This window comes from Pristiophorus japonicus, chromosome 1 (genome assembly GCF_044704955.1).
Source record: "Pristiophorus japonicus isolate sPriJap1 chromosome 1, sPriJap1.hap1, whole genome shotgun sequence".
NCBI classification, from domain to species: Eukaryota; Metazoa; Chordata; class Chondrichthyes; family Pristiophoridae; genus Pristiophorus; species Pristiophorus japonicus.
Window position 1 is genome coordinate 302,024,644 of NC_091977.1, and position 27,071 is coordinate 302,051,714.

Genomic DNA, 27,071 nt, shown 5'->3' on the forward strand with positions numbered 1-27,071 from the left:
CTGGTTGGCTCAAGTTGCCTGTTTTCGGGGCTGTTGCCATTGCTCCTAGCGTCGGGCAGGTTCACAGATGCCTGTGACCTCCCTGTCCTCTCCTTGGGCCCCGGGTTGCTGTTGCTCCCTGAGGAGCAGTCGTCTGGCAGTGTACAGGGAACTGCTGACTCGCTTGCCTGGGCGTTATTTGGTTTGGGACCCTGGCTGGTCGCAGTCCCATTTGGGAGAACCGTTGCGGGTGACCCTTCATTCCCGGGTGTAGCCTTGGTGGCGATAGTGTCTGGGGGCTGTGCCTTAATGAGGTTTGCTCTTTCAGGCTCGTGGCATTGGTGCTACCGGGTGCCTGATAGGTGGAGCCGATCAGGGCAGGGTATCGATACCGGTGCCGTTGCCCTCCTGAGATTACTTGCTCTGCAGGTTGTATATATTAGCTGCTGGTGGCCACACTCCGTGGTGCATCCTTCTGGTCCCAGGGACGCAGCATTGGGTAGCTCGCTGGACCTGTGTGCTCCCGATGGGTGTTTGCCCGCTGCATTGACTGTATGCAATTGAAATCCTACATCGCACAACGTTTCATTACACATTGTAACTAACCTGTAGCTCCGATTGCAATCGCGCAACTTTTCTTTGCTTATTGCATGTACACAACTCTGATCATCAATTACACATTTTACATCTAACTCACAGTTGCTATTACATTGATTGAGACTGTGGAACTGACCCTTTAAGTGTGGTGGGTTGCAGGCCTCCTTTAAGAGAGCCTTGCTTTCTTTACCCCAATCCTTTTCTTCGTTTGGTGCTACGTGTTGCTCCATCAGCGCTGCACCTCGTGGTCTGGCTGCCGACATCTTTTTCTTCAGCGCATCACCTCGTGGTTTGGGCACCATCTTTCTTCCGTCCACAATGTCGGCTGCTGTGATCCTCTTCTCCCCGGGTTCTGCCACCGAAGCTGGGAAGTCGCCTCTAGATCCGATTTTCTTCCTCCGGAGTCCTGTCACTGGAGCCTGGAAGGTGCATTCAGGTCGTCTCAGCTGGATCATCTCCACGCAGTCGTGCTGAGCGGTCTGTGCCTCGGGTGCTGTGCCGGTCTGCTCTCTGGTGCCGGATTCGACCTCAGGTGAGGGCTTGTTTTGCCTCTGAGCGCGGAGGACATTGATAGTTGGAGGGATGAAATCTTCCCAGCTCCAATGGATCTTCCGAGTAACGTTCGTCCATCACCTGCAACAATCCACAGGGGTAACTTGTGCACCGCACTGTCATGGAGTACCTTTACATCTGCACTACCAACGACTGGGATAAGTTCATCGGTGTAGGTGCGCAGCTTTGCCTGAACCGGGACCAACTTGGGTCGTTCAGCCTGATTGTCCCACAGCCTCTCAAAGGCTTCTTGAATCATTACTGACTGGCTCGCCCCCATGTCCACTTCCATGAGGACTGGAACACCATATATCTCGACTTCTATCCTCACCAGAGAACATTCAGTGGTGCAGGTAAACATCTCATATACCTCATCGTGGGGCTGAGCTGCTTCTCTGACTATCGCTTCGCACTGGATTCATGGCCATCTGCAGACTCTTCCTCAACACAGTGAGTCATATTTCTTTTACACATTCGCTGGAGGTGGCCCTTTGTGCTGCAGCCTTTACACACATAGTCCTTGAAACGGCACTGGTGAGCCCTGTGATTCCCTCCGCAATGCCAGCATGGTGCTACTCGATTAGCCCCCCTCGGCGGACTCCGAGTAAAGGGACTCGGGGGCTGGTCTCTCTCCCCTGAGAAGATTCACGTTCTACAGTCCAGCCTCTAAAAGGGCCATTCTGTGCACAGTACTTGCCAGGTTTGAGTCCTGAGGATGAGGGTCATCCGCCTAGAGCTGCAGGTCGAGGTCTTGAATGACTGGCTCACAGAGATGGCCTTCTGCAGTGTGACTGTTGTATCCGCAGATAGTAGCTTATGAAGATGGCCCTCATGGCCGATTCTGATGACAAAGATATCCTGCAGTGCTTCGGTGAGGTGGTTGCCGAAATCACACGGTGCCGCCAGACTCCTGAGGTCTGCACGATTTCCTGGCCTTCAGGACATTGGTGGGTGTAAAACCGGTGTCTGGCTGTGGGGATGCTCTCTTTGGGCTTGAGTTGTTCTTGGATCAGCTTTACAAGCTCCTCGTATGTCTTGGGTGTTGTGTGCGCTGATGCCAGCAAGTCCCTGACGAGGCCATAGACGGTGGGCCCACAACTGGTTAGCGGGATAGCTCTGCGTTTATCAGCCAGTGTGGCCGGATTGTCACCTTCCAGATCATTTGCTGTGAAGAAATGGTCGAGCCTCTCCACAAAGGCATCCCAATCATCACCATCAGTGAACTGCTGCAACGTACCAAAGTTAACCATTTTCCCGTGAAGGTCCGTAATCTCATCGCCAGTTGTTATGTCGTCAGATGATCTGATAGTGACTCCACGAGACAATGTGTTGTGCTTGAACTGTAGTGACCTTAATCCATTTAATGTAACTCCAGGATGGGATCACACATTGTAGCCTACATTTTATACTAGGCCTGGCACACTTCTACAGGTAACCTACAAGTCCCCCACTGCAGTGCCCTCTGGCGGCACACCTTGTAATAGTACAAGCAGTAATCATGTGGGATACACGACTGTGCTAGTCATAAACCAGCTGGTAGCCGCTGTGCTGTGGTACCGGCTGGTCACTTTGACCCCTCCCCCTGCGTTTGTCGCCAAGATACAGAAGAAGCTGGTGGACTTCTTCTGGGACAACAGGAAGCACTGGGTCTCTGCCGCGGTTCTGAGTCTCCTGCTTAGGGAGGGCGGTCAGACGTTGGTGTGCGTCAGTACCCAGCATGCGACTTTCCGTCTTCAGACCTTGCAGAGATACCTCTATGTTGAGTCCCCTCCTAGATAGTGTGCGCCGGCGACTTATTTCTTCCGCCAGCAGTACTGCCTCAATTATGATACGCAGCTCCTGCTTGTGCGCTTGGGGGGCATCAGGACCGCCATGTGGGGGCTGCCTATCTTTTACCAGGAACTCATCAGGATCTGGAACAGAGTCGCCATCAAGCGCAGTTCTCCCCCATCTGGAGTAGCGGCTGTCCTTCAAAAGCCGCTGCTCAGGAATCCGTACATCCACAACCGCGGTTTTAGGTGGCAGGCAGACAAAAAGGCTGTGGCTGGCAAGGTGACCAGGGTCAGGGACCTGCTCGATGGCGGAGGAGCGGGCTGGATGGTGCCAGACGAGCTGGCAAGCGCCTATCCTGGGCCAATGTCCGGCACGCGGCCAATGTCATCGAGTCGCGAAAAACAGCACTGAGCCCTGACTCCGTTAGGTGTGTCAAGGAGGCTCAACCACGTGGGGCGATCCTGTCTGAACTGACCCCCGTCCAGACAGAATTCCTCATCGGCGCCAATCCGCGAAACCTCCCTCGGAAGCCGGCGCCTCACAACTTGAGCCTCCTCCGGGAAATCCCCTCCGTGCTTTTCAGTTCTGCATGGAGAGGATTCCTGTACGAGCTGCTTCTGCACACTCTCCATGTTGCCATCCTTATCTGCCGTCCGGACACGCCATGGCGCACCATCCTGCCATCCGGCGGAGACGGGGATCCCCAATGCAATGTACTCTATGCGGGAGTCCTCCCCCTATTTATTGGGGACCTGGCCTGGAGGGTGTTGCACGGACCAGTCCCGTGCAATAAGTTTTTAAGTCGGTTATCGGGTTCCCAGGCCGCCTGCAATTTTTGCGGTCTAAAGGAGTCCGTGTTCCACGTTTTTATTGAATGTGCGAGGTTGCAGCCCCTATTTCAATATTTGAAAGGGCTGCTCCTCAAATTCTGGTTGCACTTCAGTCCCACACTCCTGATCTTTGGGCACCCTGTGTGGAAGGGAGTGGTCCGTTCGGAAGGCCTTCTTGTAGGACTGCTCCTGGGCACGGCCAAGGGGACCATCAGCCGGTCCAGGCAGTGGGCAGCCTAGGGGGTCGTTCAGCCCGACTGCCTGCCTCTCTTCCGCCGTTACATTCGAGCCAGGGTGTCCCTGGAGATGGAGCACGCGGTGTCCACCGGTACGCTTGCGGCCTTCCGTGTCAGGTGGGCGCCGGAGGGACTGGAGTGCATCATCACCCCCGGCAACCAAGTTTTAATTTGAGCATTTAAGTTTAAAGTTTAATTTGTTTAAGTTGACGGTTTTAGTGCCCCCATCCCCCCTTTTAGCCAGGGGGCAGTTGTATAGTTTGTGTTTTTAGTGCCCTAAAATCACCCCCCACCAAAAAAAAGGGCACTGGAAAAAAATTTATTTTGGAGTATGACCCCCCTTGCAGGGGAGCATTTGTTTAAAGTGCACAACTAAAATAATTGAACTGGTAATGTGCAGTGCGATTGTTAAACCTTTGCTAATAAACCGACTAGCTCTTAGTAGCAATGTGTTGCTATGAATTCTTAAGCCAAAAACCTATGAAGCAAATACATTACAATTATAATCAGGGATGTTCAAGAGGACAAAATTAGAGGAGTGCAGACATCTCATAATAAATAACAAATAGGAGCAAGAGTAGGCCATTGGCCCCTCGCGTCTACTCCGATATTTAATAAGATCGTGGCTGATCTGATCATGGACTCAGCTCCACTTCCCTGCCTGCTCCCCATAACCCTTTATTCCTTTATAGCTCAAAAATTATTCTCAGACTATGCCCCCTAGTTTTAGTTTCCCATATGATTGGAAATATTTTCTCTGCATCCATCTTGTCGAGCCCTATCATTATCAATTATGTTTCAATAAAATCACCTCTCATACTTCTGAACTCCAGTGAGTATAGGCCCAACCTACTCAACCTATCTTTATAAGTCAACCCCCTCATCTCTGGAATGAATCTAGTGAATCTTCTCTGAACAACATCCAATGCAAGTATATAGTATATCCTTCCTTAAATATGGAAACCAAAACTGTACGCAGTACTTCAGGTGTGGTCTCACCAATACCCTGTACAGTTGTAGCAGGACATCTCTGTTTTTTATATTCCATCCCCCTTGCAATAAAGGCCAACATTCCATTTGCCTTCCTGATTACTTGCTGTACCTGCATACTAACTTTTTGTGTTTCATGCACAAGGACCCCCAGGTCCCTCTGTACTGCAGCACTTTGCAATTTGTATCCATTTTAATTATAATTTGCATTCCTACTTTTTCTGCCTAAGTGGAGAACCTCACATTTTCCCACATTATACTCCATCTGCCAAAGTTTTGCCCCCTCACTTAGCCTGTCTATATCCCTTTGCAGACTTTTTGTGTCCTCCTCACAATTTGCTTTCCCACCCATCTTTATATCATCAGCAAACTTGGCTACATTACACTCGGTCCTTTCATCCAAATCATGAATATAGATTGTAAATAGTTGAGGCCCCAGCACTGATCCCTGCAGCACCCCACTAGTCACTGTTTGCCAACCGGAAAATGACCCATTTATCACAACTCTCTGTGTTTTGTTAGTTAGCCAATCCTCTAAACATGCTAATATATTACCCCCAACCCCATGAACTTTTATCTTGTGTAGTAACCTTTTATGTGGCACCTTATCGAATGCCTTCTGGAAATCCAAATACACCACATCCACTGGTTCCCCCTTATCCACTCTGCTTGTTACATCCTCACAGATCTCCAGCAAATTTGTCAAGTATGCTTTCCCTTTCATAAAACCATGCTGACTCTACTTGAGTGAATTATGCTTTTCCAAATGTCCTGCTATTGTTTCCTTAATAATGGGCTCAGCATTTTCCCAACAACAGAGGTTAGGATCTCGGGGGGTTGTGACACTAAAGGAGATTACAGAAATAGGGAGGGATGAGGCCATGGAGGGATTTGAAAACAAGGATGAGAATTTTGAAATCGAAGTGTTGCTTAACCTGAAAATATTCCAAGACACTTTACAGAAACGTAAACAGCTTTTAAAAATTGGCACCAAGCTAAAGAAGGAAATGTGAGGGCAGATGATCCAAAGTTTGATCAAAGATGTAGGTTTTAAGGAGCATTTTAAAGGAGGAAAGAGGCTGAAAGATTTCCGGAGCTTAGGGCCTTGGCAGTTGAAGGCACAGCCACCAATGGTGGAGCGAAGGAAGTCGGGGATGGATTTTCCATTTGGATAGTAGTCAGGAGTTGGAAATCTGGGTGATTTTTCCTCTCCTAGCTCAAGAATTTTGAGGCCATGTGTGGTACCCCATCACTGCCCCAGCTGACAATAACAAACTCAGCTCTGGCCTGCTACAACAACACAAAAGCAAAATAATGCACATGTTGGAATCAGGAAATCTCAACAGGTCAGGCAGCAACTGTGGAGAGAAACAGAGTTAACATTTCAGGTTGATGACCCTTTGTCAGTTCAGCTCCAGCCTGGAGTGAACCTTGGACTTTTCTGGGCACTAATGTGTGTTAACCCACTGTGCTATTAAAGGAATGTAGGATGGTGTCTCAAAGGCAAGGATGACAATTCAAGTAAATATCAGCTTTGGAGAGTAAAAATTGTTTATCTCCAAAATGAAAGTTGGAACCTGGCATATACCATTAAGAAAGCTGTGCAGAATTCAGTCATGTTAAACAAAGAGGAGCTGAAAACATTCACTACTGGACCACTCTCCCTGTATCTCTAACACCCTTCCACTTCAACACAAAGCTTTCACCACCTGCAACTATAGAAACTTTAACATTGCTTTTCCACCAGAGAGCACCAAGGTCTACCTATCACTAGAGCAGGAGGAATTGGGCCTAATTAGATATGAAAATAAGGGCCCTTAAATTCATTAGGGGTTCTCCCGCTCTCCTGCCATATCTTCAACAGAAGACCAGCAGGAACCCCCAGAGAATTTGCAAAAATGCCCTTTTATGCCGTTTCTCTAGGGTTTCTGTCAATCTCCCACTAAAGTTATGGTGTAAGGACATGAGAGCCCCAGTGACTTTCCAGGCCCATATCTGATTTCAAGCTGCACCTTCTAATCCCATCGGGACTGATCTTCCATGGGTACTGTGGCTGTAAAAGGAGTGGAATCTAGATGGGCGATGGTAGAAGTTGAGCTAGACTCGAGTATAGTAGCATAGTGGTTAGGTTACTGGACTAGTAATTCAGAGGCCTGGACTAATGATCTGGAGGCATGAGTTCAAACTCTACCACGGCAGCTGGGGTATTTAAATTCAGTTAATTAAATGAATCTGGAATCAAAAGCTAATATCAGTAATGGTGACTATGAAACAACTGGATTCTTGTAAAAACCCAATTGGTTTGCTATTATCTTTTAGCAAAAGAAATCTGCTGCCCTTACCTGGTCAGGCCTATATGTGACTCCAGACCCACAGCAATGTGGCTAACTTTTAACTGCCCTCTGAAATGGCCCAGAAAGCCACTCAGTTATACCGAAAGGCTACAAAAAACAATAATAAGAATAAAAACAGATGGACCACCTGGTATCGACCTAGGCACCGGCTTCGCACATGACAAAGGCACACCCAGCCCAGTCAACCCTGCAAAGTCTTCCTCACTAATGCCTGGGGACTTGTACAAAATTGGGAGAGCTGTCCCACAGACCTAATCATACTCACAGAATCATACCAGGTTTTACCGCCATTTTTTCACGGTAAAAATGTATTTTTGGGGTGCAAAATCTTTTTCCGTCATTTTGTGATATTGGCCAGCTGTTTACCACCAGCAATAAAACGTACGTCCACCTTTTTTTAGACTGTTTTTGTGACGTCACTCGGCGTCAAATACACTGCTATCGCCGTTTTTGCAAATCTGGCAATGCTGTCATTTTTAAAGTCCACGAAAAAAATCGCCCAAAAATTGTAAGTCTAACCAGGTTGGATTTATGACGAAACTGGTGCTAATGGCGCCATCTTGAAAAACGGAGCTGCAGTTCAGTGAGTGAAAGCATTTGGAGGGAAGGCTGCGTTTTACACTTTGAGAGTTTTTTGAGTTTATACTTCATTTTTAAGGACATTTAAGGACGTTTAAGGGACCTATGCTATCTCTGCTATTATTGCTGGCTACTTTTTCTATGGAGCAGAGACCTAAAAGAAGGCTTATTCAACAGCATTATCAGCGTAATCAAAGAGCTTGCAGACTTATTGGGAGGAGGCCTTAACCCCCACAGGTTTTCATGGAGCAGTGCTCATACCTGCATCTGTCTGAGGCACAGTGCGTTAGAAGGCTGCGCTTTAGAAAAGTGGTGGGTATAGAGATATGTCAGCTCATAAAGGCAGACCTACAGCCTACCAGCAGCAACAGGACTACACTGCCTGTCGAGGTGAAGATGACTGCAGCACTTGCCTTCTATGCCTCCGGCTCCTTTCGGGCATCAGCAGGGGACATATGCTCCATCTCGCAATATGCTACACATTGCTGCATTCGCCAGGCGACTACTGTACTGTATGCATGCAGGAAGGACTTCATAAACTTACCAATGACCATGGAGGCACAGAATGAGAGGGCTGTAGGCTTTGCACAAATTGCTGGCTTCCCCAAGGTTCAGGCTGCCATTGACTGTATGCACATCGCCCTGTGAGCACCTTTTGACGATCCAGAAGTTTATCGAAACCGAAAGGGATTCCACTCGCTAAATGTACAGATAGTGTGCGACCATACTCAACGCATCATAGCAGTGAACGCACAATTTCCAGGGAGCATCCATGATTCTTTCATCTTGTGTGAGAGCACTGTCTCACAGCTGTTTGAGTGTCAGCCAGAAGGCCAGAGCTGGATGCTAGGGGACAAAGGTTACGTGCTCGCCACCTGGCTCATGACCCCCCTCCGCAATCCTCAGACAGAAGCCGAGCATCGCTACAATAACAACCATATAGCCACATGCAACATCGACGAGAAGACAATTGGAATGCTGAAGCAGCGCTTCTGATGCCTGGACCAATCTGGAGGCTCCCTGCAATACTTGCCTGAGCAGGTCGCTGAGTTCATGGTGGTGTGCTGCATGCTGCACAACTTAGCCATCATAAGGGGACAGGATTTGCCACTGGGGATTGCAGAACCATCTCAGTAGAGAGGGGGGAAGGAGGACGAGGAACCCATGCCATCCCTACCCCCACGATGACAGGGGCGTAGGCAAATGTTTCTATAGATATGTAAAGAGAAAAAGGTTAGTAAAGCTAAACTTAGGTCCCCTGCAGTCAGAATCAGGGGAAGTCATAACGGGGAACAAAGAAATGGCAGATCAATTGAACAAGTACTTTGGTTCGATATTCACTAAGGAGGACACAAACAATCTTCCGGATACAAAAGGGGTCAGAGGGTCTCGTAAGAAGGAGGAACTGAGGGAAATCCTTATTAGTCGGGAAATTGTGTTGGGGAAATTGATGGGATTGAAGGCCGATAAATCCCCAGGGCCTGATGGACTGCATCCCAGAGTACTTAAGGAGGTGGCCTTGGAAATAGCGGATGCATTGACAGTCATTTTCCAACATTCCATAGACTTTGGCTACCCTCCACTCCATAGGAAGTGATCCAATGTAACCCCACTTTTTAAGAAAGGAGGGAGAGAGAAAACAGGGAATTATAGACCGGTCAGCCTGACATCGGTAGTGGATAAAATGATGGAATCAATTATTAAGGATGTCATAGCAGCGCATTTGGAAAGAGGTGACCTGATAGGTCCAAGTCAGCATGGATTTGTGAAAGGGAAATCATGCTTGACAAATCTTCTGGAATTTTTTGAGGATGTTTCCAGTAGAGTGGACAAGGGAGAAGCAGTTGATGTGGTGTATTTGGACTTTCAGAAGGCTTTCGACAAGGTCCCACACAAGAGATTAATGTGCAAAGTTAAAGCACATGGGATTGGGGGTAGTGTGCTGATGTGGATTGAGAACTGGTTGGCAGACAGGAAGCAAAGAGTAGGAATAAATGGGTACTTTTCAGAATGGCAGGCAGTGACTAGTGGAGTACCGCAAGGTTCTGTGCTGGGGCCCCAGCTGTTTACATTGTACATTAATGATTTAGACGAGGGGATTAAATGTAGTATCTCCAAATTTGTGGATGACACTAAGTTGAGTGGCAGTGTGAGCTGCGAGGAGGATGCTATGAGGCTGCAGAGTGACTTGGATAGGTTAGGTGAGTGGGCAAAATGCATGGCCGATGAAGTATAATGTGGATAAATGTGAGGTTATCCACTTTGGTGGTAAAAACAGAGAGACAGACTATTATCTGAATGGTGACAGATTAGGAAAAGGGGAGGTGTAACGAGACCTGGGTGTCATGGTACATCAGTCATTGAAGGTTGGCATGCAGGTACAGCAGGCGGTTAAGAAAGCAAATGACATTTTGGCCTTCATAGCGAGGGGATTTGAGTACAGTGGCAGGGCGGTGTTACTACAGTTGTACAGGGCCTTAGTGAGACCACACCTGGAGTATTGTGTACAGTTTTGGTCTCCTAACTTGAAGGACATTCTTGCCATTGAGGGAGTGCAGCGAAGGTTCACCAGACCGATTCCCGGGATGACGGGACTGACATATCAAGAAAGACTGGATCAACTGGGCTTGTATTCACTGAAGTTCAGAAGAATGAGAGGGGATCTCATCGAAACGTTTAAATTTCTGATGGGTTTAGACAGGTTAGGTGCAGGAAGAATGTTCCCAATGTTGGGGAAGTCCAGAACCAGGGGTCACAGTCTTAAGGATAACGGGTAAGCCATTTAGGACCGAGATGAGGAGAAACTTCTTCACCCAGAGAGTGGTGAATCTGTGGAATTCTCTAGCACCGAAAGTTGTTGAGGCCAATTCACTAAATATATTCAAAAAGGAGTTAGATGTAGTCCTTACTACTAGGGGATCAAGGGGTATGGCGCGAAAGCAGGAATGGGATACTGAAGTTGCATGTTCAGCCATGAACTCATTGAATGGCGGTGCAGGCCCGATGTGCCGAATGGCCTACTCCTGCACCTATTTTCTATGTTTCTATGTTTCTATGCAGCTTTCCTCACCGCAAAAGCCTTACGTCAGCAGCTGATAATTCAACGCTTTGCATGAAGGCTGAAAGGCATGTTTCATCTTTGACTGCCCACTCTTTCCCACCATGTTGACTATTTCCCCCTGTTAATCTTCAAATGGAACACTGCACGTTTGGTTTAGGTGAAAAAATAAATTTAAATTTATTAAACATTTGTACAGTTGTACATTAATGAAACTTTGCAAACGTTAATTTAGTAACTTCAATAACATTTTTGAATGTTAAAACTTTTAAAAACTTTTGAAATGTAAACTTTACTTAAGTAACAGCAAAACAACAACAACAAAAGAACAACAAAACAACCCATGCACCTAACATCCTTTAGCTGCAGCCACCTTTACCCCCCCTAATTTGAACCCCCGACCCCGTCCATTCTTGCCCTTGCCCACACCCCGACCCCCGGTGATCCCAAGACGTGTATTAGCAGCGCGGACAGGGCGCTGCTGTTGTTGGGGGACAGACATAGGAGATGCCATTCGAAGCCCTGGAGAAGCTGGGCTGTGGAAGGCCCGGCTTCTGAGTGGTGAGCTTATTGTTCAGCCTCACCACTCACTGGTGCTGTCAGTCTGGGTGGCATGACACTAGGAATTGGAATGCCATGAATCGAGACCGCCAATTGCCGCTGGGCATTGACAGCCTCGATGTTCTCCCGCGTTGCAGCTATTAGCTGCGACATGCCCTCCCTTATGTCCGCAGATAGTGCTGCAATGTTTGCGGAGATCCCACCCACTCAAGGAGCTGTCGGCTGAGCTGGATGCTTTCCCCAGATAGTCTCACAAAATCCATTTGCTTGTCTGCCTGCCTTTCAGTAGAGCGGCTTTGCCGACTCAGCCTCTGCACAGATGGCATACGGGCTTCTGCCCTGGGTGTGCTTTGCTGCAATCCACTGGGACCCCGGGGCCTCAGATACTGGATAGCCATGGAATGTGGTGTCTTCATCCGGTGAACTGGTGGCTGCAGCTGAAGTGGTTAGTGCTTGTGTGGGCTCTCTCCCCCTGCCCCCCCTCTCCCCATGACACTTTGTTCCTCCTCCTGTGCCTCCTCCTGTGGGGGTTCCTCAGCAGGGCTGAGGTCTGTGTCCTCAACCATGGCATCCATCGAGCTGGGGGCTTCCTCTTGTGCATTGGATGACTCAGAATCCACGTCTGCAAAATAGAAAACAACAGACGACTGGTTAGCAGTAGGGGAGGGGCAGGGTGACATCAGTAGGCTCACATAGCGCAGGCTCATTTGAAGGACCAGCACTACTGCATTACATGTCGATGACTGACGGTACATTGCATTAATTGAACCCTAGCCCACAGATCAGTACATCACATAAACCGAAGCCCAGTCTACAGATATGAAATCACATAAACCGAAGCCTAACCCATAGAACATTGAGCCAACCCAGACCGTGGATTTTGCAGCACTTGCCCTCACTCTCCAACGTGGGGTCAGCACCCCCATGGGTAGTCGATCTCTGCGAGGCACCCATCAGACCTGCCACGCGACTTTGAAGGTGGGTGAGTGGAACTACCGGACTGCCGCCTGTTTTCCGCTGCTCTCAGCGGTTGTGGGACAACTTTCCCTGCAAAGGTGACAATATAAATTTTTAACGGAGGGCACTTCTGCTCTTGTGGCACACACAGATAGCCATCAAAGCACTTATACCATACTGTGTGCATTTAATACAGTGCTCTGTTTAATGGCCCTGGTAGTTGCACTTGGTTCATCTGGAAAACATCGAAGTGCAGAAACATCTTTCAAGATGTCAAAAAGCAGTTTTTATAATGTGTGGCAATCATTCATGGCAAATAAAGTGCAACATCAAGCCTAACGATACTAACATGTGTCACATTTACAATTTAAGTAATTAGAGTACATAAATAAAAATATTACTTACTCTGACGACCCTGCAATGGTCATTTCACGTTTTCCTGCACTGGACATAGTCCCTCTGGATAGCGTCCACTGAGGAAACCTGCTCAGTCACACTTTTCCACACACGCATCATAGCAGATGGGTGTAGTTTTCCTCGAACCTTCCTTGAGATCTCCTCCCATCTGCTTTCTACAGCAGTGATCAGGCCTTCTTTGCATCTACAGTGAATTTCCTGCCCCTCTTCCTTGCTGAATCACCCGGCATTTTTAATTTTTGATGAACTGTGATGAACTGTGCTGAACTCTGCTGATGGTTAAATCCTCTCTCAAAAATGACTGATTCAGCCCTGGGTATACTGCGCATGCCCTACACATGACCTAGAAGGTGCCAGAAGGATTGGAAGAAAAAGACATGTGGAGCGCATGCGCAGAACAGGCATTTTTTTTTAACACTGAAAAATTGAGTTTCGTCGCAAAAAGTTTTTGAAAACAGTGCAATTTTACCACTATAGCGATCGTCAAAAAGCGGTTGGCCAATTTTGCGCCTTTATATTTTGATGCTATTTCAGTGCTTAAAAATTTTTTTTAAATGCGATTAGCGCTAAACAATCGGTGCTAGTGCTACTTGGCCAATTTCTAGCCCCCAGACTCCTGCATCACCATCCCTGGGTCTGTCCTGCCGATGGATGATGGCACAGTGGTAGACAGTTGGGAGGGAGTGGCTCTGGGAGTCCTCAACAATGACTCCGGACCCTATGAAGTCTCATGGCTTCAGGTCAAGCATGGGCAAAGAAAGTTCTTGCTGATTACCACCTACCACCCTTCCTCAGTAGATGAATCAGTACTCTTCCATGTTGAGCACCACTTAGAAGAAGCACTGAAGGTAGAACAGGCACAGAATGTTCTCTGGGTGGGAGACTTCAATGTCCATCACCAAAAGTGGCTCGGTCAGTGGCTCACTGACCGAGCTGGCCGTCTCCTGAAGGACATAGCTGCGAATCTGGGCCTGTGGCAAGTGGTGAGGGAAAAAACTACTTGACCTCGCCCTCCCCAATCTACCTGTCACAGATGCATTTGTCCATGACCGTATTGGTAGCAGTAGACACCGCATAGTCCTTGTGGAGATGAAGTCCCATCTCCACAATGAGGACACTCTTCATTGTGTTGTGTGGCACTACCACCGTGCTAAATGGGATAGATGCAGAACAGATCTAGCAGCTCAAAACTGGGCATCCATGAGGCGTTGTCGGCCTCAAGCAGCAGCAGAATTGTGTTCCACCACAATCTGTTACCTCATGGTCTGGCATATCCCTCACTCTACCATTACCATCAAGCCAGGGGATCAACCGTGGTTCAGTGAGGAGTGCAGAAGAGCATGCCAGGAGCAGCACCAGGTGTACCTAAAAATGAGGTGCCAACCTGGGGAAGCTGCAACACAGGACAACGTGCATACTAAGCAGTGGAAGCAACATACTATAGAGAGGGCTGTGAACCCTCAATCAATCTGCAGGGCTACGGACCTAGAGATGGAAAGTGGGTTTAGGCTGGATAGCCTCCTGTCGACCGGCACGGACATAATGGACCGAAATGGCCTCCTTCCGTGCTGTAAATTTTTATGATTCTATGAATGGATCAGATCAAAGTTCTGCAGTCCCGCCACACCCAGTCGTGAATGCTGCAGAATAATTAAACAACTAACAGGAGGTGGAGGCTCCATGACTATCCCAATCCTCAATGATGGCAGAGCAAACATGCGAGTGCAAAATACAAGGCTGAAGCGTTTGCGACCATCTTCAGCCAGAAATGTCAAGTGGATGATCCTTCTTGGCCTCTTCCTGAAGTTCCCACCATCACAGAAGCCAGTCTTCTGTCAATTCGATTCACTCCACATGATATCAAGAAATGGAACGCACTGGATACAGCAAAGGCTATGGGCCCCGACAACATCCCGGCTGTCATGCTGAAGACTTGTGCTCCAGAATTAGCCGCGCCTCTAGCCAAGCTGTTCCAGTACAGCTACAACACTGGCATCTACCCGACAATGTGAAAAATTGCCCAGGTGTGTCCTATCCACAAAAAGCAGGACAAATCTAATCCAGCCAATTACGGTCCCATCAGTCAACTCTCAATCATCAACAAAGTGATGGAAGTTGTCATTGACAGTGCTACCAAGCGGCACTTACTCACTAATAACCTGCTCACCGATGCCTAGTTTGGGTTCTGCCAGGACCACTTGGTTCCAGAACTCATTACAGCCTTGGTCCTAACATGGAAAAAAGAGCTGAATTGCAGAGGTGAGGTGAAAGTGACTGCCTTTAAACCCTAGTAAAATTGAACTCAATGGGAACTGGGTGTGTGGGGTGGGGCCGGGGGGAGGGGGGGTGGCAGGGGGGGATGTACTCTCAACTAGCTGGAGACATACCAAGCACAAAGGAAGATGGTTGTGGTTGTTGGAGGTCAATCATCTCAGACCCAGGACATCGCTGCAGGAATTCCTCAGGGCAGTGTCCTAGGCTCAACCATCTTCAGCTGCTTCATCAATGCCCTTCCCTCCATCATAAGGTCAGAAGTGGGGATGTTCACTAATGATTGCACAGTGTTCAGTTCCATTTGCAACTCCTCAGATAAGGCAGCAGTCCATGCCTGCATGCAGCAAGACCTGGACAACATTCAGCATCACCATTGATCAGAAATTTAACTGGACCAGCCAAATAAATATTGAGGCTACAAGAGCAGATCAGAGGGTGGGTATTCTATGGCGAGTGCCTCACCTCCTGACTCCCAAAGCCTTTCCACTATCTACAAGGTACAAGTCAAGAGTGTGATGGAATACTTTCCAATTGCCTGGATGAGTGCAGCTCCAACAACACTCAAGAAGCTCGACACCATCCAAGACATGGCAGCCCGCTTGATTGGCATCCCACCCACCACCTTAAACGTTCACTCCCTCCACCACCGGCACATCGTGACTGCAATGTGTATCATCTACAAGATGCACTGCAGCAACTCACCAGGGCTTCTTCGACAGCACCTCCCAAACCCACGACCTCTACTACCTAGAAGGACAAGGGCAGCAGGCGCATGGGAGCACCATCACTTGCAATTTCCCTCCAAGTTACACACCATCCTGACTTGGAATTATATCGCCATTCCTTCATCGTCGCTGGGTCAAAATCCTGGAACTCCTTCCCTAACAGCACTGTGGGAGTACCTTCACCACACGGACCACAGCGGATCAAGAAGGTGGCTCACCACCACCTTCTCAAGGGCAATTAGGGATGGGCAATAAATGCTGGCCTTGCCTGCGATGCCCACAGCCCAGGAATTAATCTTTTTAACAATCCTGTTACACTGGGACTCTGACCCTGTATGCACCTATTAGAATTTACAGGTGTTTTCAGAGGCAGGCATCTTACGACACTAAGCCAAGTCCAGCTTTCTGTATTTCATGTCCATCCCTGTCCATTCCAGATTCTAAGCTATGTATTTTTTTTCTTCAATTAATCCCTCTCCTTTCTAAGTAAAATTGAAATGCACAGACTGATCTCGAATTGGTCTGAAACTGACAATTCCATTAGAACAACTTTAAGGAGCTGATCCATCCAGAAAATAGAGGAAATACAAACCCTGCACCCTGAAATTTGACATGTAATCCCCATCTCGCCCCCTCCTTTCAATAACAATGAGAGAAGATTTTATCTGAGAACAACATTTAACAAAGATTGGAAAAAGTACCTTCTTCACAAATGAGTTTACAATTTTGTTGCACAGAAGCGCCTTCTCCGAGGTTGGCAGGGTATCACAAAGCCATTGTCGGGAAGGAGTTTGCTCTGAATTTCAGGTTCACCATACAGCCCTGGGCTTTTCCTCAGTGAGGTATAGTCATCTACGCCTGACCACAGAAGCTGTAAATGGAAAGGAGCCTGTAACCGTAATCCATGTAGCAACATGTGGGACTTCCTTCTAACCTTTAATCAGATAGCGGAAAGATACGGTTTAAATCTTCACCTCCCAACGTGATTATGAGGAGCTTCACTGCCTACAATTAGCAACTGGAAAAGACATAATTTTGCATTCTCACTCACACAGAATGAAAAAAAACCTTTTACCTTCTCGTCAGTGGTTGACCCAATAATTTCTTGTGTTGCTGTGTGTGTGTGTGTGTGTATACACAAGTCATCTATTACATCAACCCACTTTCTCTTCAAAGACGTACATGGAATCTTTCCTTTATCGCGATGCTGTAAACAGTCCTTCAATTCCAAAGCTAGCCAGATATTTTAATTGCAGAGCTTTTATTAATCACTACATAGTGATATATTCAAGAACTAAAATAAAACAGTCTGCAGCAAATTAATGTGGCACAAGATCACATTATAGCGACTTAATATTTTCCCAGCAACTTTAAAACAGTACAGAGTTTCATGTCAATTTATAAAATTCATATAACTTTTTATCTTTTGTTATTTGCGGGTCAATGTAAACTGACATCTGTGATATATTCTTTACAACATCACAAACACACACTACACACAAGATTTCACTACAGGAACATGTCAAGTGACCTTGTCACATGATGCTTTTATTGTAGTTACATCAGCAGTTGCATTACCACAGTAGTCCACTAGGTGGAACTCTATTACAATCCCGCCTCCCGCACCTCACGCCACCCCACCTTGACAAGATCCCTTTCACTTGGGTCAAGAATTTGTGACCTACCTTCCCCATCTCCACCTCTTCACGGTTTGTGTTGCTGTTTCCATGTTTTAAAAAAATCTCTCCTGGCGTACTGGGCCCTCTCCATTAAAGTATCTTTTGTGGTGCCTGACTGACTTTGTTGATCATTTTCACTTTGAGAGCGTGGGGGGAAAGGAAAAAGACTTATTTTTATAGAGTGCCTTTCACGACCATCAGACATCTCAAAGCGCTTTACAACCAATGAGATACTTTTGAAGTGTGGTCACTGTTGTAATGTGGGAAACGCAGCAGCCAATTTGCGCACAAGCATGCTCCCACAAACAGCAATGTGATAGTGACCAGATAAACTATTTTTGTTACATTGATTGAGGGATAAATATTGGCCAGGACACCGGGGATAACTCCCCCCTGCTCTTCTTCGAAATACTGCCATGGGATCATTAACATACACCTGAGAGGGCAGAAGGGGCCTGGGTCTAACGCCTCATTCAAAAGACGACACCTCCGACAATGCAGCACGTGCACTAAAGTGTCAACCTAGATTTATGTGCTCAGATCCCTGGAGTGGGAGTTGAACCCACAACCTTTCATGACTCAGAGGCGAGTGTGCTGCCCACTGAGCCACAGCTGACAAAAGAAAAACACTGTATAGCCGATCCACAAACACCAGTCTTCTGCCGGCACCCACAGTGGATCTAGCTGGGAGCAGCTGAGCTACACAGGCTCCAGCCTGTGTAGCTCAGCCAGCCGAGCAGTTGAAGTGCTACAGGCAGACTTGGGCCTTCTCGGCTAGGCAATGGAAAACTGCGCCCTCACTCATGATTGTCACTCAGCGGGAAGTGCGAATGTGTAAGAAAGGGAAGAAGAAAAAGGGAAATGAGAAGAATGAGCTGGAAAGAGAGAAAGGCAATGGGGCATAGGAAGGTAAAAGAGAGAAGCAAACGTGAAGGAGCAAGAAGAGAGAGAATAAGAAAACACAAAACAGAAGAGAAGGGAGTGAAGGTGAAAGAGAAGTGTTTTGTCTTGAATAAAGTAATGTGATTGAGTACTTAGACGTGAGTAAGTGTGACCTTAGTCTTTTTATTCTAACTCCAGAGTAGTGGTACAACATGGGAGACCTGCTGGTATACAGTGCTCCCAAGGGATGCTGGGATCCCTTGGGGCTCCAACAGATGCACCCTCTGGTGGCGGTAGAATGCTGGTTACATAACGTCACTCCCTCCCAAAGTCAGTAGTACACTTATTTACAGGGTGAGACGATCTGGGGCTTTCCGCTCCCTGGTCGACCGTCTCGGTACAAATGCAGGCGCAGGAGAGTTGGTTGGTTCTTCGCTGGGCTGCTGCACAGCTGGCCTTGCTGGGCTGCTGGGGATGATGAGTTTAGATTCGTGGTCAACCGTGGTGTGGGTTGCCACTTGTGTGTGTGTCGGAAGGTCAAAGTTGGTGGTGTCCTCTTCAGGCTGCTCGTGGCTGTCTGTGAATTGCAGTTTGGTTTGGACCAAATGCTTTCTGCAACTTAGTTGCGAGTTTGACCTGAAACATCCTACTCCCTTCTTTGGCTATGACAGTGCCAGCAAGCCATTTGGGACCATGTCCATAGTTGAGTACAAATACAGGGTTATTGACTTCAATATCACGTGACAAATTTGCGCGATCATGGTACATGCTTTGTTGCTGCCGCCTGCCCTCGACGTGATCATGGAGATCAGGGTGGACTAGAGAGAGCCTTGTTTTGAGTGCCCTTTTCATGAGTAGCTCGGCTGGGGGAACCCCGGTGAACGAGTGGGGTCTAGTGCAGTAGCGGAGCAGGACTCGGGATAGGCGGGTCTGCACGGAGCCTTCCGACACGAGTTTCAAGCTTTGCTTGATGGTTTGTGTTGTGTATCTGTAAAGCATGCACTCCTATGTTCCGCCACCAGGGAGCGCATCCCTTGAAGTCCCAAGGGATCCCAGCATCCCTTGGGAGCACTCTATGTAAGCCAGCCCCTAAGGCCTGTTCCTCATTCTGGAGTGTCTTATTAAAGGCGAGGTCACTGTTACTTTAACCTCCCTGTGGGCAGTCTCATTTGTGTTAGGAACACAATAACTGGCGACGAGTATACGAATCCAATGCAAAGATGCAGCAAACTGTGGGCATCCTGGAGAAGTTCTCGGAGGGTAAGGACTGGGAAGCCTAAGTCGAACGGCTAGACCAATACTTTGTAGCCAACGAGCTGGACGGAGAAGGAAGCGCTGCAAAAAGGAGAGCGGTCCTCCTCACAGTCTGCGGGGCACCGACCTACAGCCTCATGAAGAATCTTCTGGCTCTGGTGAATCCCACAGATAAGTTATATGAGGAGCTGTGTACACTGGTTCAGGAGCATCTTAACCCGAGGGAGAGCGTGCTGATGGCGAGGTATCGGTTCCACACGTGCCAGCGATCTGAAGGTCAGGAAGTAGCGAGCTACGTCGCCGAGCTAAGGCGACTTGCAGGACAATGTGAGTTTGATGGCTATCTGGAGCAAATGCTCAGAGACTTTTTTGTACTGGGCATTGGCCACGAGACCATCCTATGAAAACATTTGACTGTAGAGACACCGACCCTCAGTAAGACCATTGCGATAGCACAGGCGTTTATGTCCACCAGTGATAACAGCAAACAAATCTCTCAGCACACAAGTGCTAGCAATGTTCATAAATTAACTGGAACTGTGTTTGCGAGCAGAAATGTACAGGGCAGAACCACGAGTCTGCAATTGCCAGCAGGCCTCAGGTGACCCAGATGGCTCAGAGTCCGCAACAAAGGATGAATGCAAAGCAATTCACACCTTGTTGGCATTGTGGAGGCTTCCATTCAGCCTATTCATGCCGCTTTAAAGGTTATGTTTGCAAGAGCTGTGGAACAATGGGGCACCTCCAATGAGCTTGCAGACGAGGCTCTGCAAAACCTGCTAACCATCACGTGGCAGAGGAGGACCGGTCCATGGTGGGTCAAAGCAATTTCGAGCCTCAGAGAGAGGAGGCAGATGCTGAAGTACACGGGGTGCACACATTTTTGATAAAATGTCCACCTATAATGCTAAACGTAAAATTTAATGGCTTACCCGTAGCCATGGAACTGGACACTGGCGCTAGCCAATCCATCATGAGTAAAAAGATGTTTGAGAGACTGTGGTGCAACAAGGCACTCAGACCAGCCCTGAGCCCCATCCACACGAAACTGAGAATGTACACCAAAGAGCTTATCACTGTCCTGGGCAGCGCCATGGTCAAGGTCACCTACGAGGGCACGGTGCCAGAACTGCCACTCTGGATTGTCCCGGGCGATGGCCCCACACTGCTTGGAAGGAGCTGGCTGGGCAAAATCTGCTGGAACTGTGATGACATCTGAGCGCTATCACATGTCGATGAGGCCTCATGTACCCAGGTTCTTAACAAATTTCCTTCCCTTTTTGAGCCAAGCATTGGAAACTTTTCTGGGGCGAAGGTGTGGATCCACTTGGTCCCAGAGGCACGACCCATTCACCACAAGGCGTGAGCGGTACCTCACATGATGAGGGAGAGAGTGGAAATCGAGCTGGACAGGCTGCAACGCGAGGGCATCATCTCCCCAGTGGAATTCAGCGAGTGGGCCAGTCCAATTGTTCCAGTACTCAAAAGTGATGGCACGGTCAGGATTTGCGGCGATTATAAAGTAACCAATACCCGCTACCTAAGGCAGACGACCTATTTGCTACGCTGACAGGAGGCAAGACGTTCACCAAGCTCAACCTGACTTTGGCCTACATGACACAGGAGCTGGAGGAGTCTTCGAAGGGCCTCACCTGCATCAACACGCACAAGGGACTGTTCATCTACAACAGATGCCTGTTTGTAATTCGGTCGGCTGCAGCGATCTTCCAGATAAACATGGAGAGCCTACTCAAGTCGGTACCACACACGGTGTTTTTTCAGGACGACATATTAGTCACGGGTCGGGACACTGTCGAGCACCTACAAAACCTGGAGGAGGTCCTCCAGCAACTGGGTCGCGTAGGGCTGCGGCTGAAGAGGTCGAGATGCGTCTTCATGGCAACAGAAGTGGAGTTTTTGGGGAGAAAGATCGTGGCAGATGGCATTCGGCCCACAGACGGCAAGACAGAGGCTATCAGGAATGCGCCCAGGCCACAGAACATCATGGAGCTCCGGTCGTTCCTGGGACCCCTCAACTATTTTGCTAACTTCCTACCGTTAAGCACTCTCTTAGAGCCCCTACATGTGTTATTGAATAAAGGTGAGAACTGGGTATGGGGAAAAAAAAACAAGTAATTGCTTTTGAGAAAGCCAGAAACATTCTATGATCCAACAAGCTGCTTGTATTGTATAACCCGTGTAAAAGACTAGTGCTAGCATGTGACGCATCGTCGTACGGAGTCGGGTGTGTATTACAACAAGCTAACGTTGCGGGGAAGTTGCAACCTGTCGCCTATGCTTCCAGGAGCTTGTCTAAGGCCGAGAGGGCCTACAGCATAATTGAGAAAGTAGCATTAGCATATGTGTTCGGGGTAAAGATAATGCATCAGTACCTGTTTGGCCTCAAATTTGGACTAGAAACTGATCACAAGCCCCTTATATCCCTGTTTGCCGAAAACAAGGGGATAAATACTAATGCCTCAGCCCGCATACAAAGGTGGGCACTCGCGCTATCATCGTATAACTATACCATCCGCCACAGGCCAGGCACCGAGAACTGTGCGGATGTTCTCAGTCGGCTACCATTGCCTACCACAGGGGTGGAAATGGCGCAGCCTGCAAACTTGTTGATGGTGGCACAGCCCGCAGACTTGTTGATGGTCATGGAAACATTTCAAAATGATAAATCACCTGTCATGGCCCACCAGATTAGGATTTGGACCAGCCAAGATCCTCTGTTGTCATTCGTAAAAAAAACTGTGTACTGCATGGGAGCTGGGCCTGCATCCCCGTTGAAATGCAATAGCTAATCAAGCCATTCCAGCGGCGAAAGGACGAACTGTCCATTCAGGCAGACTGTCTGTTGTGGCGTAGTGCTACCCAAAAAGGGCAGGGAGACGTTCATCTCGGATCTCCACAGCACACACCCGGGTATGGTAATGATGAAAGCGATAGCCAGATCCCACGTGTGGTGGCCGGTATCGACTCTGTCTTAGAGTCCTGTGTATGGCAATGCAGCGTGTGTGCTCAGTTGAGCAACACGCCCAGAGAGGCACCACTAAGTTTGTGGTCCTGGCCTTCTAGACCATGGTTGAGGATCCATGTCGACTATGCGGGCCTGTTTCTCGATAAAATGTTCCTGGTGGTGGTGGATGCTTTTTCAAAATGGATTGAATGTGAAATAATGTCGGGAAGCACGGTCACTGCCACCATTGAAAGCCTGAGGGCCATGTTTGCCACCCATGGCCTGCCTGACATACTGGTCAGTGATAACGGGCCATGTTTTACCAGTGCCGAATTTAAAGAATTCATGACCCGCAATGGGATCAAACATGTCACCTCGGCCCCGTTTAAACCAGCCTCCAATGGGCAGGCAGAGCGGGCAGTACAAACAATCAGACAGAGCCTTAAACGAGTCACAGAAGGCTCACTTCAAACCCGCCTGTCCCGAGTACTGCTCAGATACCACACGAGACCCCACTTGCTCACAGGGGTGCCCCCGGCTGAGCTACTCATGAAAAGGACACTTAAAACCAGACTCTCGCTGGTTTACCCCAACCTGCATGATCAGGTAGAGAGCAGTCGGCAGCAACAAAATGTAAACGATGGTCGCGCCACTGTGTCATGGGAAATTGATCTGAATGACCCTGTGTATGTGCTAAACTATGGTCCACCAGGGAAAGATAGGCTCCTGACCGCCTCACCTTGTAAATAGTTTTCACTTTGACTTTGGCGGGGGGAGTGATGTTGTGTATCTGTAAAGCATGCACTTCCATGTTCCGCCACCAGGGAGTGCATTGCCTGATGTCCCAAGGGATCCCAGCATCCCTTGGGAGCACTGTATATAAGCCAGCCCCTAAGGCCTGTTCCTCATTCTGGAGTGTCTTATTAAAGCTTGTAGGTTTTCCATGGTGCCAGTGGACGTGCTTACAGATATTATTACACACTCAATCCACTTTGAATAAGCATCCACAACAACCAAGAACATTTTGCATAGAAACAGGCCAGCGAAGTCAACATGGATCCTAGACCACGGTTTGGAGGGCCATGACCACAAAATTTAGTGGTGTCTCCCTGGGTGCATTGTTCAGTTGTTGCATTGGCGCACACAAGACTCCAAATCTGAGTCGATGCTGGGCCACCACACATGGGATCTTGCTATAGCTTTCATCATTACTATACCTGGGTGGGTACTGTGTAGGTCGTGTATGAACGTTTCCCTGCCTTTCTTGGACAAAACCACGTGATTACCCCACAAAAGACAGTCCGCCTGCATGGACATTTGGTCTTTACGCTGCTGAAACGGCTTGATCTCTTCATGCATCTCCGCTAGATCGCTGGACCAGCTCCCATGGAGGACACAGTTTTTTACAAGGGACAGTAAAGGATCCTGGCTGGTCCAGGTTCTGATCTGGCAGGCCGTAACAGGTGACTTTTTGTTTTCAAATGCATCCATCACCAAGAGCAAGTCTGCAGGCTGTGCCATTTCCACCCTGGTAGTTCTCTGTGCCTGGCCTGTGGTGAATTACATAGTTATATGCAGACAGCATGAGCACCCATCTTTGGATGCGAGCAGAGGCATTGGTATTGACACTTTTGCTCTCTGAGAATAGTGATATGTCCGGCTTATGGTCAGTTTCTAACTCGAACTTAAGCCCAAACAGATACTGATGGTTTTTTTTTTACCCCGTAAACGCATGCCAGAGCTTCTTTTTCAATCATGCTGTCGGCCCTTTCGGCCTTGGACAAGCTCCTGGACGCATGAGCGACCGGTTGCAATGTTCCCAATCCGATTCGTTTGCTTGTTGTAACACACACGCGACACCGTACGAAGACGCATCGCAAGCTAGCACTAAACGTTTACAAAGATCACACAGGACAAGCAGTTTGTTGGAACATAACAGATTTCGGGCTTTCTCAAAAGCTGTCTCTTGTGATTTCCCCCATACCAAATCATCTCCCTTGCGTAGCAACACGTGTAGAGGTTCTAGCAAGGTGCTTAACCCGGGTAGGAAATTACCAAAATAATTGAGGAGTCCCAGGAATGACCGCAGCTCCATCACGTTCTGTGATCTTGGCGTGTTCTTGATGGCCTCCATCGGTGGGTCTGATGCCATCTGCCGTGATTCTTCTCCCTAAGAACTCGACCTCTGACACCACTTCGAGTGTTTCAACCTGAGTCCCACACGATCTAGCCGACTTAGAACCTCTTCCAGGTTCTGCAAGTGTTCGATGGTGTCCCGACCTGTGATCAATATGCAGAACTGACTTTAGCAGACTCTCCATGTTCCTTTGAAAAATAGCCGCGGCCGAACGGATCCTAAACGGACATCTATTGTCGATGAACAGACCATTGTGCATGTTGATGCAGGTGAGGCTTTTCGAAGATTCCCCCAGCTCCTGCCTCAGGTAGGCCGAGGTCAGGTCCAACTTGGTGAACGTCTTTCCTCCTGCCAAAGTCGCAAATTAGGTCGTCTACCTTGGGTAACGGGTACTGGTGCTGCAGTGAAAAACGGTTAATCGTTACTTTATAGTCCCCACAAATTCTGACCGTGCCATCGTCCTTGAGAACCGGAACAATCAGACTGGCCCACTCATTGAACTCCACCAGCGCGATGATGCCCTCTCATTGCAGCCTGTCTAGCTCGATCTCCACTTTCTCTCGCATCATATATGGCACCGCTCGTGCCTTGTGGTGGATGGGTCATGTACCGGGAATCAAGTGGATCTGCACTTTCGCCCCCGAGAAACTTCCGATGCCTGGCTCAAACAACGACAGAAACTTACTCAGAACCTGGGCACATGAGGTGTTGCCAACGGACGAAAGCACTCGGATGTTGTCCCAGTCCCAGCCAGCTTCTGCCGAACAGTGTGGGGCCATTTCCTGGTACTATCCATAGTGGTAGTTCGTGCACTGCTCCATCATAGAAGACTTTTATTGCTGCATTGTCAATTACAGGGATCAGCTCTTTAGTGTAAGTTCTCAGCTTGGTGTGAATAGGGCTCAGCTTGGGCCTGTGTGCCTTGTTGCTCCACAGCCTGTCGAAGGCCGTTTTACTCATGATGGACTGACTCGCACCCGTGTATAATTCCATGGATACTGGAATTCCGTTAGTTCAACTTTTAACGTGATCGGTGGACATTTCGTAGTGAAGGTGTGTACCCCGTACACTTCTGCCTCCTCGGTTCGAATCTCTCATTCCGTTTGATCCGCCATGAATCGGTCTTCCTCTGCAGTGTGGTGGTTTGCAGGGTTTGCAGCTCGTCTGCACATTCGCTGGAGGTATCCCATTGTTCCACAGCCTTTGCACGCATCATATTTGAAACGGCATTGATGGGCTCGATGATCATCTCCGCAGCGCCAACAGATGTCAATTGCCTCGCATTAATGCTTGATGGCGGTCTCTGAGTCATCTGAGGTCGTGCAGCTGCAGGCGTGTACGTTCTGCCATATGCATTCCTGCCTGAAAATGACGTTACTTTATGTACAGTACTTGCTGATGCATCTTTATGCTGCAAAATTTGCTTGGTGTTATTGCGGGTGGACATAAATGCCTGTGCTATCGTTATGGCTTTGCTCAGCTGTCAATAGTTTGCGAAGGATAACCTCATGGCCAATGTCAAGCACAAAATAGCCTCTTAGCATTTGCTCCAGGAGTCCATCGAATTTGCAATGTCCTGCAAGGCGCCTTAGTTCGGTGACGTAGCTTGCCACTTCCTGGCCTTCAGACCGTTGACATGTGTAAAATCGATACCTTGCCATCAGAATGCTCTCCTTTGGATTTAGGTGTCCCAGACCAGCGTTCACAGTTCTTCATATGATTTGGTTGTTGGTTTCACTGGAGCGAGAAGATTCTTCATGAGGCCATAGGTTGTTGCCCCGCAGACAGTGAGGAGGATCGCCCTTCTTTTAGCAGCGTTCACACTCCCTTCCAGCTCATTGGCTATGAAGTATTGGTCGAGTCGCTCCACGAAGGCCTCCCAATTATCCCCTTCTGTGAATTTCTTCAGGGTACCAACAGTTCTCTGCATTTTTGCGGGATGGTTCGTTATCTCATTGCCAGTTGTTATGTCTTGAATAAAGCAATGTGACTGAGTACTGTAGACATGGGTAAGTGTGACCTTAGTCTCTTTATTCTAACTCCAGAGTACTGATACAGGATGGGAGACTTGCTTATATACAGTGCTCCCAAGGGATGCTGGGATCCTTGGGACTCCAACAGATCCACCCTCTGGTGGCAGTAGAATGCTGGTTACATAGGGTTGCATACATAACAAGAAGCATGAGAGGATTTCTATTTATCAGACCTAGTGGGAGCAGACCCATTAGGAAGAGGATGAGAGTGGTTGCGAGAATCTTTTGCTGGGGCATAG